This window comes from Diadema setosum, chromosome 12 (assembly GCF_964275005.1).
Source record: "Diadema setosum chromosome 12, eeDiaSeto1, whole genome shotgun sequence".
NCBI classification, from domain to species: Eukaryota; Metazoa; Echinodermata; class Echinoidea; order Diadematoida; family Diadematidae; genus Diadema; species Diadema setosum.
This window is the reverse complement of record NC_092696.1, coordinates 13,923,475-13,935,067: the sequence shown is the minus strand read 5'-3', so window position 1 is coordinate 13,935,067 and position 11,593 is coordinate 13,923,475.

Here is an 11,593-nt window from a genome sequence, read left to right as displayed (position 1 = left end):
CACATCTGCAGAAAGAGCCAGGTACAGGTAGGCCTACCCGGTATTTAATTATTGTGGTTGAAATCGGCCGTGCCGTGCTTCTGCTATCAGCAGCTGACCGGCCGGTCAGCTAGCGAGCCGTCGACGCCCCGTTCGTGATCCCTCCCTTCGCTTCGGGCGGGGAGGAAGCTGCACAGCTGCAGCAGTGTCGACTGGTGCAGTGGAGGCTCAATGATCAAGGCAAGCGATAAACCGGCGTTTTACCGGCGTTTACGAAATACAATGAACTGGTAAAGCTTCCTGCCTTGACGCAGAAAAATATGATTTTTTTAAGTATCACGCCAGGCCGGAGATTAGCAGCAATCCCGTGATGCTGTTCATCTGCCGCTTTTACTAGGTGCAACGATCAATCACTGTAAGTGTGCGCACTGTGTGATCAGCAGTGTAGCATGATGAGAGCTCTGTAGAGTCACGTGAGTTTGTATTCCACCGGGTACCCGTTGTTGTTGTTGTTGTTGTTATTTGAATTTATTTGGCGTTTATCATTCCTCGAGGAATATTTACGCCAAATCTATATTCATAAAATTTCTATAAATTTCCAAATTTTACCCTATATTATTTTCATTTTATTGCAAATAAATCAAGATTAATATATCATATCAAATCAAATAAATCTCCCTCACTGGCCTCGGTTCGAGTTGCCCAATCGACGATCGTATTTTCTGGCCAGTCCGGCTCGGTACCTTGAGCAGACTTCTCGGCAAGGAGGGGCCGTGATTGGCTGTCCACCTGCCTAGGCCACTCCAATACACGAGAGGGGCTCGATCGGTGCTCGTGATTAATCGGGAGTATTTAACGCGAATTTTATCACAATGTACATGAAATTAGAAAAACAAAACAACGCTAAGATATAAAGCAAACATCTGGGCTGTGTGCAATGTGCAAAATTAAATCAAGACATATACTTATCTAGTAAAATTATGTGTTTGAGTAAATCTTTTTGTCCTCTGGACATACTGAACAAAAGCACGCATAATGCTTTGAGCTGCTTTGAGTTAGTAGTTCCTACCAACAGCAAAATATGACGCACGTCAGTGGTCTCTATTTCTGCTAATAACATACTTCTTTCTATTATATACTTTGGACATTCACATAAAAAAATGAGTGACTGTTTCAAAAATATGTGGACAGTTCGGACACATTCCATTTTCATGGATATTCAATCTAAACAAATCATAATTCAAAGAAATATTTCCCATTCTCAATTTATGCATAATAGACTGTTCCTTCCAGTTGCTTAGGGAACATTGAAAAGTTTTCTTAACTGTTTTTTTGTATCAACTTCAGTGGAGATTCTGCTTTTTCCCATCGTTTTTGCCATTTTTCCATAAAGTGCTCTCTAAGTATATATTTACATTCTGCCATATTCAAACCATTTTCAATATCGATAACATTTCGACACAAAGCAGCTTTTGCCTCTTTGTCCGCGACTTCGTTTCCATTAATGCCACAATGGCTGGGTATCCATTCAAAATTTATATCTATTCCTTTATATTTCAATTCCGTACATCTTATAATAATTTCACTTACAAAACTCTCCGGCTTATTTGAATTTATAGCCTGTAAAACACTTAATGAATCACAAAAAATAACCACTCCAGCATACAAATTCGAGACTTGTTCTAACCAGATCAAAGACATAATAATAGCAATCAGTTCAGCTCTGTACACAGACGTAAAGTCTTGTATGCGTTTTGCTTGTGCATACTTCCAATAAGGAACATAAAAAGCAGCGGACACTTTGCAAGTTTTTGGGCACTTTGAGCCATCGGTGAATACGTGAACATAATGTTGCCATTTCCTGTTTATCAATTCAAGAGCCATTTGCTGCTGATGTATAACATGATCACACTTTGATAACATCATGTCTGAACTTAACTCCATGGACACTGCTGGCATCTGCCAGTGCCAAAACGGTTGATGAAAAGGTTGTACTTTTTCCATACATTGGGAAAATAATATGTCTTCACTTTTCATGATTCTTTCACCGAAAGGGTTGTGGGGATTTTCACTTTCGTAAAAATCAAATTGCCAGCACTTTTTGATATCCTGTATTAAGGGATGGTTTGGAACAGTATCAATGTGCCTACGGAATTGAGCAGTCAACATCTGCCTACGCAGATCTAGTGGTAATTCACCTGATTCTACTTGCAGGGTTGTCAGAGAGGTGCATATACTGGCTCCTAGACAAATTTTGAGAGCTTGGTATTGTACTGAATTGAGAATGTTTTTTATCTGTGATGAAGCTGAATCATATGCTTCACAGGCGTAATCTATCAAAGAACGAATTATTGCTCTATATTATACAGACAGTAAATCATTGGAGCCTCTAATCCAATTCACATGAGTTAAACTCTTTAGTATATTGATTTTACGTTTGCATCTGGATGCCACTTCTTGTATATGGGCTCTCCAATTTAACCTCTTATCAAAGATCACTCCTAAATATTTATAATCATCCTTTGTCGTTAAATTTCTCTCCCTATCTTGAGGGACAAAATAGCCTCCTTAGGAGTGTGAGAGAACAGCATAGGTGTGGTTTTTGTGTGAGAGATTTTAGGTCCCCAAGATGAAAACCACCCATCCAAGGTGTTCAAATGTTGTTCTAACGCAGTGGTCATTATCCTAATGTCCTTTCCCGACTGCCAGATTACACAATCATCAGCATACAACAAGGTGTGGATGTCGGTCCTGAGCGGAATGTCAGACATCATAACATTGAATAACAATGGGTTCAATGTGCTCCCTTGCGGAAGCCCATTCAGTAGTTTCATTATTTTGGATAATTCATGCCCAACTCGAACTTGAAAAGTACGTTTCAATAAAAATGCTCTTAGAAATAAGTACATATTCCCACATACGCCCAGTTTCGATAACTTTATGAGAAGAGTTTTATTCAACACAGAATCGAAAGCTTTCTCTAAATCAATAAAGATTGCCAAGGTTTTGGCGTTCACTTTCAGATGTTTCTGAATTTCATTTTCCAAATTAACAATGTTATCCACACATGTTCGATTTTTCCGAAAACCTTGTTGTACTGGGATCAAGATATTATGTTTTTCTATGTACATACTCAAACGTTCTTTCACCATTCCTTCCATGATTTTCATAAAACATGAGATGAGAGCTATCGGTCGATATGATGTCAGTTTGTCTAACATCTTATTTGGTTTTAAAATGGGTATCAATATGGAATGCAGCAGGGACTCAGGTATGTCCCCTGTTACCCATATCTTGTTATATATTCGTAACAGTACTGATTTTGATGATTCAGGTAAATGCTGATATACTTCGTATCCTACCCTATCTTCTCCTGGGGTAGACATTTTCCTGGATATTAGATACATGTCTAACTCCGTCATATGAAACAATTCATTTAGGACGGACAACATCGATGTATTTTCGGAATATTTCACTTCTTCAAACGCTGTATTTATGTCATCAGATGTTTCTTCCTGTCCACATGATTTATAGTATTCTCCCAAGTAATCTGCTTTCTTCCCATCTTCCACAATGGGAAGCCCATTCACTTTTAAAGTTGGGATGGTTGGTATACCGGTGGAAGGGGTTCCATTGAGGGTTTTTACCGTTTTCCAGATTTGAGATACTGACGTGAAACGATTAAGACTGAGTTGAAAAGATAACCAATAATTTCTTTTTGCTTGTCTTATTGTTCTTTGAGCTTGAGACTTTTTCAAATGGTAATTTTCTTGCAGTTTCTTAGTCCAATGTTTATTTAATTTATTTCTAATTCGGTTACGCTCCCTTATGATTGTGGAGCACTCTTTTGTCCACCATGGAACTGGTTTGCATTTAATTGCCCTTTGATTTGATCGGACTTATTTCTTCTAAGATTTGTGTCAAACATCTCATGAATTTACCATGCAGGTCTGATGTGGATATTTCAAAACTTCCGAAACACCTTTCGTTTATTTTTTCCTCACACTTTTCCTGAAATATGGCCCAATTTATATTTTTTGTTGACCATTTCCTTCCCACTTCTTTCTGTTCAGTGCGGGATTTCAATGTACTTCCTAAAAATAACTTTGTACCAACTGTAACATGGTCACTCCTGTGTTCCATTGGTATGACTTCCCAGATGCATTTGGTAGCCATTTCAGCTGACACTATAGTCAAATCCAAACATGATATTTTTCCCGAGGACGGGTCCTTTCTAGTACCAGATCCGTCATTTAAAACAACCAAATTTGTATTTAACCAAAACTCTTCAATTATTCTTCCATTATTATCTGTTTTTACACTGCCCCATAAAGTGTTGTGGGAGTTAAAGTCCCCAACAATGATTACTTTCTTGGGGTTTGTTACATGCGTCATTAATGCATTCATGATTTCCATGCTGATCTTTTTGCATGGGTTATAGTAGTTAACTATCGAGATTTCTGAATTTTCTATATACAGCTTAATCGTCTGCATTTCTACATCATTATCATCTGTCAAATAATCAAAATACAATGAGTTATGTATATAAAAAGCCACGCCTCCTCCACACTGGTTTGTGCGATTTTTCGAAAGACATGTATAATTCGGAATTTGGAAAGACTGGTTATGTCTAAACCATGTTTCTTGTACACATATGATGTGGACTGTTTCATGACATTCAGACTCTATATATGGGCATTTCCATGGTAACTCACGTTACATTTTGAACTCAAAATTAGGTCGTTGAGATCAATATCCTTAAAACCTAATTAGTGATATGAGTTACTATATGTGAATGAGTATCATGCACCTCCATCCTACCTCACAGCAACATTACATCCACAGACTCTTATGAGAACTATGAGAAAAAACACTACAAATGTTGGTAACTCACGTTACATAATTTAGACATGCAAAAATTTGGCATGTCTTATATTCAAAAGTTTCCTCAAACAAGAAACAGAGAGACTTTAAAGTCTATTGTGTCAAAGTCATGGACTAACAACATACATCACCGAGTATGGTAAAAATTCAAATTGTCTTACATTCTCCAGGTATCGTCATGTGAAGCGGTAACTCACGTTACGATAACTCACGTTACCGTTTGTCCAAGACGATTTTTTGTCTTAATAATCCAAAGAAAACTTACCAAGACAACTTTTTTTCACAAACAAACTCCATGAATAATGAATCTAAATTGATTTGAACATTGATCTGACAGTAATTAATCCCATTTTATCCATGAGATTACCAAAAGGCAGGAAACTTTACATTTAGAATACCAACTTGAAGATAAATTTCATTTTTAATTGAGTCGTGTTCCAAGCTTTCATTTGTACTGAGACAAAAATTGTATTCAACAAAATGATATGAAACAGAGTCTATTTCATTAAATTACACTCTTTTCCAGTTAACAAATGCATCAGAAATTGAAGATTTGATTGAGAATTTGATTTGATTTTTTTTTTTTATTTTACTAAATGGATTTCAGGCTATCTAGATAAAACAAGTCATCCATAAACTATTCCATTTAATACACTGAGTCACGAGACTAGAGACCTGTCCATGTAGTCTGTGGAGAGTTTAAAGGTTCAGAAATGAATATTTCAATAAATCTTTTAACTTTTAAACAATGCAATTTATATTCCAATTATTTGATAATTGTTTGAATTACTCAATAATCAATTGTTTGTATGTTTGATTTGTTTACAAATTCTTATACTAAACTGGTACAGAAATTAGAATTGAATTACAGAAACTGCAGATAAATTTTAGTTATCTGCTACCAGTATTGATCAATTTAATAAAACATGTTCATAAATGTTTAAGCCTTAAAAAACAATGGTTTTGGTCTATGAAATGTCAAGTACCCATTATTTAAATTGTACATACATGTAAAAAGTATACCAGTGTCTTCTAGAGTAATCAAGCAGACTGAAGCAGTAAATCCCAATGAAAAACATGAATCAATAGTAAATATTTTGTGATCAGGAGGCTAACTATTAATATCATAAAATGTTGATAGTTTGCTTTAAGGTACATTTTTGTACATGACTGTCCAGCTCTTAAGGAAAATGTCTGATAATGAGGTTCACATTCAACAGGTTTTTGGTAATAGATCAGCATGTAAAGTAAATTACAGAAAACATGGAAAAGTTTCATTGTAGGATTTTGCAACAATAGCTAAAACCTCAGAGTAGAATAGTATAAAACACATTTAAAAGCGTGTCAAATTCACAATGTTCAGTTCTCAAAAATCTCAGAAAAACAGCAGGAAGCGAGCTCCAATCTTAAAATTCTGTTCATACATGTAAATGTTTCAGCCTCATAAACAATGGCTTTGGTCTATATAGGTAGGTATAAACTATGAAATGTCAAATAGTAATCACTTGAATTACAAAAACTTTTCAAGAATAATCATGCAGTGATTATCCCAATCAGGAGGCTATTAATAGTTATCACAAAATTTTGATAATTTGCTGGAACAAGGTCCATGCAGCTTTAGAAGAATTGCAGGCTTTCAAGTGGCCCTACTTTTCCTACTTTTTCCTACTTTTTTACTGCTGTCCCTACTTTTCCTACTTTTTTGCTCAAAATCCTACTTTTTCCTACTTTTTCCTACTTTTTTGGTGAAAAATCCCGCCCAAAAAAAAAAGAAAAAAAAATGTGCAAGGCTACCCGGTACTTGAATAGTTTATATTCAGAAATGATGAGTAGACTCTAGCTGCAGATTCTTACTGGTGGGGAGAGCCTCTTCAGCATGAAAGAGGGATAACACAAACCAATCAACCACAAGACTGCTGCCAGCCTCAGTTTTTGCTCCTGTGCAGATGTGATTGATCCCACTTATATTGCAGCCTAGGACTTGGAGCAGCGCTCAACAAGCTCTCATCATCGCTCAAAATTACCAGGTAAGCTTGCCATATACTTAAAAGTAGAATTTGACATGTGACTTCCAAAGAATACAACTGAGGGAAAAATGCTGCCTACAGCCAGTTTTAATGGATGTAGAGTTCAAGCATATCATGTCTAATGCATGTGCTGGAATGCAAATCCTCAGAAACCAGAAATTTCCTTTGCTAAAATATGGTTTACTACGTAAATCGTAAAGGTCATGTCAAAACAAGAAATGACACCTTCAGATCCCCTTTGCCTGAAATCCTTCAATAATATATGTTTTGATAATAATTAACAGTGAATGCAATATGAAAAACTTAATATAAAAGTAAGTGTTTCACCACAGAAACTAGATCTGGTTGATGTGAGGATGAGTTATTCCCAAGAAAGCATGGATTGGTAGGGACCCATTTGTATGAAACTTGCATATTACTGAGGCTAAATCAAAAGCACTGCTCCCAAAGGTAAACTGGACCTTTAACATGAGACATATGACTTGTGATATCTATTTGAATCATGGGCAGATGGTAGATATGACTACTAAAAACCTTAATTCATCTGAAGGTAAATAGCTGAGGAAAGTTAGTTGCTGAAAAATCAGATGAACAAAAAAGAAATGTTTAATTAACAGATCCCACAAATTGTTAACAAGGAGTGAGAACAACAGTAATTACTTAGCCATCGTGAACGATAAAGACTAATAGAGCAGAAACCTCTTTATGGACAATCTTAAAAGTTGATGGCGTGTATACATCTTGCAAGTATTGTTTAAGAGGTTGAATTGCATCATAGTTAAGACATTCTACCTCGAAGAACTTAAAAGAAAGTAGGAAATGGAGGAACTTCACAGAAAACGAACACAAAAATAATAATTCAGTAACGTTTAAAGATTGATTGAAGTTTAAACCATGAGACTTTGAAGTTCACTTCCTGACGACACTTACAAACTATCAGGAATATGTAGAGAGAAAAACCATCTAGAGCATTTAGGAAAGATAATGAATGCATATTCCACAAATAAGAGCAAGTGTGTGGATGTTTTAAGTTGAACCGCCAAGAACAGTTTGTTAAGTTTGGAGGAAACAACTTGCAGAAAAAGTAGAAGCCATGATGTCTTTTTATTCCACAGATCTTGCAAATTTTAGTTAACGCTGAACATCTTTTTATTACCCAGCTAGTTTGAACAAGATGTGAGAAAATGGTAGAACAGAAATCTCGTAATGAAAGTAGTCAAAGTGTGATGAGTCATTTGAAGTGACATATCCAAAATATTTACCAAGAGTCTTGGTAAAATGTGAGACAGGGAAACTTTTTAAAGAAGAAAAAAGTGAATGGATGGATGTGTATGCCAATTGTGTCAACATACAAAACTGTAAGTTGAAGGTGAAAACCAACAGAACAGTGGAGAGTATCAAAATTGAAAGGGCACAAATACACTGTATTTAAGGGGGGGGGGGAATGGGAACTGCATGGTAAATATACAGATTTTCTAGAGTGTATTTGCTCTCAAACAACCAGAGAAATCAGAGAAGCTAGCAAGGACTAAAATGATAATGACAGTCACTGTTTATTTATTCTCCAGATCTTGCAAAGAGTAGTTTATAAGATTAACATGCTGAAATACTGAGCCAGCAAAATATCTGGAGAATGAAAAGCAGAATCTCAACCATGCAAAATTTCAAAGGCGGAAGGATGTAATATTCTCAAAATATATGAAGAAGTTTGATTTCAAGAATATTGAATGAACTTAAAAGTGCCTGGAATAATTGCAAAATGGAGAATCTTCTTGAAAAGGTCAAATAGCTGTATGTGTATTCAACAAAAAGGGTCATGATGAGCTGAAAAAACAGTTGAATGTAAAGAACTATTAACTATCTCCAGTAAATGTGGCAAATATTGCAAACAGTAGTAAGTCATTGGAAAGTACAGAATGATTATTTTCTACACCTCTTTCTAAATTAACAAATGTAAGTTGATTCAAGAATTGATGGAATCTAGCATCAACAGAACACCAAAGAAATGAAAACATATTTATTTGTTATCTACAGAAAATTATCAAAAAATAGAGTCATTTTTGCTCCCTATAAAGTCGGTAAGATTACAGATAGTGAGAAACAAAAAGCAGTATGTACATGCTCCTCACATCTTGTAAAGTGGAGTCATTTGGTTATATTGCAGTGTTATGTTACTCTACATGCAAGAATACTACATTTCCCTGATGCTGAAATGTATTAAGTATTTACTTTTTTTCTCTCTCTCTCTTTGGATATTTTGTGTTCTGTTGGTTTAAGTGTTTTAAATTGAGCTTGCCTTGTGTTTCCATCTATATCATATGATTATGAAGATAATCTATATCACTTGAAATTCAGTTGTGGACACTGTGCCATAAACTCACAGTATCTGAGTGTGTAGATTTGTAGTGGGCCAGGATTTGCAAAATAAAGATGTCAATGCATTGGTAGATCTTTCACTTCGTAAGGCCTCACTGTCATGAGACAACCCATTCTTCATGCATGTCTTGCTAGAAATGTAATATGATAACACATGCTCTCAGAGACTAATACTGAGTGCTACATATAAGTAGTTTAAATTATCCTGTTATTTTGAAATGTTTGAACACATGTTAAGTGCTTACATGTATTTGAAATTGAAAGTCTCTTGGAAAGATATAATTTCACTTCATAAGGCCTCACTGTCATGAGACAACCCATTCTTCATGCATGTCTTGCTAGAAATGTAATATGATAACACATGCTCTCAGCATGGAGCTACTGTTAGTAGCTCCATGCTCTCAGAGACTAATACTCAGTGAGTGCTACATATAAGTAGTTTACATTATCCTGTTATTTTGAAATGTTTGAACACATGTTAAGTGCTTACATGTATTTGAAATTGAAAGTCTCTTGGAAAGTAAGTATATTTCTTATCTCATGGTCATTCAGCTGGAACTTGAAAGCATACTAAGTTGTTGTGAGCATCACTTAATAGCTTTGTCAAACATCCTTCTATCCTTATATCCATTATATCCACACTTTTAAAGGAAACATATCTCCACAACTTCAAATGAATGTAGATAAAAGTGTCATCTTTTTTAAAATTGCTTTTGTCAAATATCCTTATTTCCAATCTTTTTTACATTTTGGAATGAAACACATATCTTCACAACTTCAAAACATTCAAATGAATGTAGATAAAAGATGCCATCTTTTAATTATGGAAGTGTATAACATACCTTTGGCATAAATGTATAACTTACACATCATGGAATGTTTATGTCATATTTTGTGGGATGATATGTGACCGTCCATCACAAAACTAACAAAAAGTCGCATGCACTGATTTTGTATTAGGACTGAAAATAGATGATATGGGCCAATCCAGCCAGTCTTGAGTTTTTCATATTTTCTGAAAGGGCAAGTCTTCTTATATATTATAATAAAGTTTGGGATCATAAAACGAAAAGGAAATTGTGTTTTTTAGCAGTTTTTTTTTTTCTGGAACATGCACTTTTTGGTAGAATAATGTGATTAGGTGTTTCTCATAGTCATCTTTTCATTTCTTAAAAACCCTGTCCATACTTTTAACTTTCAACTCCAATAACTTTACAAAGGACGATGCTTCTGCTTTGAAAGTTGGCATTGATCACCTACAGAATGTGTTAATAAAGCATGCACAGCTTAATCTGATTATCTCTTCATTGTTGTAGCTCCAGTGGTTAACATTCTGTTATTTGTTCCATTCATTGCACAGCTAGCACGGCTTGATAAAGATTGAGCGCTTGAATAAATGCTATACTTCAGGAGCCCCCTTTCTCAGTTCACATTTTCCGGAGTGTGTGCTTTCATTCCAATATTAGGATCGGTTAGGAGAATCCATTTGAATCGAGATATACATCATTTTCATCTTTAAGTTTGTTCTTTCAGAATCTGCTCTTAATTAAAAATCCATGTTTGGCAACTTTTTGTTGGTGTTGCGATGCAGGATCACATATATGGTAGGTGTTCATGTCAATCACAAAATTATGTCTTTTCTATGTAAGTATTGTAATAAGTGATCAAGATTCATACTGACTGTACGGTTGAACATGCATTTGTGCTTGTTACCTGCCTTTGTTGTATTTTTCAGGCTCTCCCAGGAGCAATAGTGAGGCTGAGGCAGCAGGGTTGTGAGTACAAATTAAGATTTACATGTAACATCAAGAGTTCTGGTGAGTATTGACGAAAACTACTCCAAAAAGCCTGCACATGTCCTCATTTATTCCTACTTTTTTTCTTTAATGCCCTACTTTTTTCCTCTCATGTCCTACTTTTTCCTACTTTTTGAAAGATTTTGTTCCTACTTTATTCCTACTTTTTTACGTTATCCTGCTTGAAAGCCTGGAATTGTCTTTTAACAACTTTCGTAACAGATCAGTATACATGCACCGTAATATTAAATAGTAAATATGGAACAGTTTCTTTCGGAAGTTAACATTAACGATGAACAAGTGATGTGTAATTAATACATTGTACATGTAGACCAGTTGGTTTGGTGACAGAGAGAGAGACCAAGAGAATAACAATCTACTGGAAATAGACCACAAGAGTTCAGTAATCATGCACTCATTGGTTACTTACAATCACAACCTTCATATCATTTCTTGGTATTAAAGAAAAATCATGTCGGTAACTCACATTACATTGTGGTAACTCACGTTACATGGTAACTCACGTTACAA